Source organism: Myxocyprinus asiaticus, chromosome 7, assembly GCF_019703515.2.
Source record: "Myxocyprinus asiaticus isolate MX2 ecotype Aquarium Trade chromosome 7, UBuf_Myxa_2, whole genome shotgun sequence".
NCBI lineage: Eukaryota > Metazoa > Chordata > Actinopteri > Cypriniformes > Catostomidae > Myxocyprinus > Myxocyprinus asiaticus.
Window position 1 is genome coordinate 29165750 of NC_059350.1, and position 1870 is coordinate 29167619.

Consider the following 1870-nt stretch of genomic DNA (forward strand, 5'->3'; position numbering starts at 1 on the left):
AATGTTAAATGTGATTCAATGTATATATGTTGTGTTTTTTATCTTTGTGATGTCTATGAATCAATAAAAAATGTTAATTGAAGAAAGACATCTTTAAATATTGCCGCTAATCCTCCACCTCTCCTAACAGCTCTGCAGACACTCATAAAAGTAAAGTTTGGAGGGGCTGATTTATTGAGGACTGTTGCACTGCAGCTTTTATCTAACCAAGTCTCATTTAGAAACATAAAGTCCAGGTAATTACATGATTTTAATTTGTGAGCTGAATGTTTACACAAAGACATTCGTACATCAGATGGTACTGGTTTTTGTATCAGAGCATTTTTATGAGCACAAGTACTACAAGTACATGAGTGCAGTATTGGATCTGATTCCAATACCAGTATCAGTATAGGGACATCCCTAATTGGAAAGTACAATGGCATGTTATTTCTCACACACCTCTGAGGCCAACACAAATGTCTGCAGCAACTTCCTCATGGGCTGTCCATTATCGGAAGGTTCTCCCATCACCTGGACAACAACACCATCAATCAGAGTGTCATGGGCATTCACATGCCGAATTTTTGTGTGGCACTCACTGAATTGCAAGGACATAACCTTGTTATGGATCTCCTTAACAGAAGGACAACAGATGCGGGTGTTTATCTTTATAATCCTTATATTTTCACAGGTTTTAACTGATCACTTGACCAAAATTAAGACTTACATTTTGCCCATAGACTGCTTCTGATAGCTTTCCTTTGGATTCCAGTCCACTGTGGACATAGGCTGAATTTCGCCCATAAAATCTGAATCATGAGAAAAGAACAGTTACGCATAGAATGTCTTGAAGAACCGTCCTGGTAACTTTCATAACCTCCATTCCCTGATGGAGGGAACAAGACATTGTGTCGATGCAGTGACACTAGGGGTCACTCTTGGGAGCCCCAAACACCTCTGCTCACGGCGTGGTCTCTCGGGCAGGCAATATCCACTCTGGTGGTCCAGGAATAACACACAAGCGGAAAGGCATCTTTAAAAAGACATTCCTTGTGTGCCTCTCTTTTAGAAGTGAAAATATACTCTTTTTTTTTTTAGAATATACTCTTTTTTTTGTTGTTGTTGTTCTGCCGAAGTGCCCAGGGATGTTCTCTGCACTCCACGGGTGCAGAGGGGGAGAAGCCACTGAAATGCGCCGTAAATCCAGCAGATGAGGTGAATGAACTCAGCAGATGAATTCAGCTCAATGAATAGAACCGATCGGCTCCAAAGAGAAAATCTGAATGAGTGGTTGCATGCCAGCTCCTTTTATAACCGTATGTCCAGGGGAGTGGCATGCAAATTCCACTTGCCAATTCCCACTGGCCTATTTTCAAAAAGCAGAGGTGTTTGGGGCTCCCAAGTGTGACCCCTAGTGTCACTACATCGACACAACATCAAGTGAGTGACAGATAGGGAATTAATATTTTCAGCAGCATACTTGTGCAGGAAGTCTGGTGCTTTATTAAGCAGTGTGTAATACTGTCTAACAAACTAACGCCCTACCAGCAGGGGACTGGGCTTCTTCATCACCATTTCTTTGCTAAAAAGTACAAAAATAAAATAAAAATTATAATATGAACATTAAAAAGTCCAATGCTTTAAAACAAAAGAAATGTTTCAGATAAAAATTAAGCTCAACGCATTGGGAAATTTGTGCCTTGTATTTATTATTATTATATCTTAAACATCAAAGAATGTTAAATGAGTCACATTTAATTAATTATAATTTATGAAACTTTAAATGAGAGCTGCATGTGCAATCCATTAAGCAGTGTGATAAAGGCACTGATGATTTAAAATCAACTTTACTCTCTGGTAACTGTTAATAATGTCATAATCTAAATGA

The 1870-nt window shown here is 38.9% G+C and overlaps 1 pseudogene; it reads right to left on the reverse strand.

The window, feature by feature from the left end:
- Positions 1-426: 426 nt before the first annotated feature.
- Positions 427-1557, reverse strand: LOC127443550 (ras GTPase-activating protein-binding protein 2-like; annotated as a pseudogene).
- Between the last annotated feature and the right edge of the window lie 313 nt (positions 1558-1870).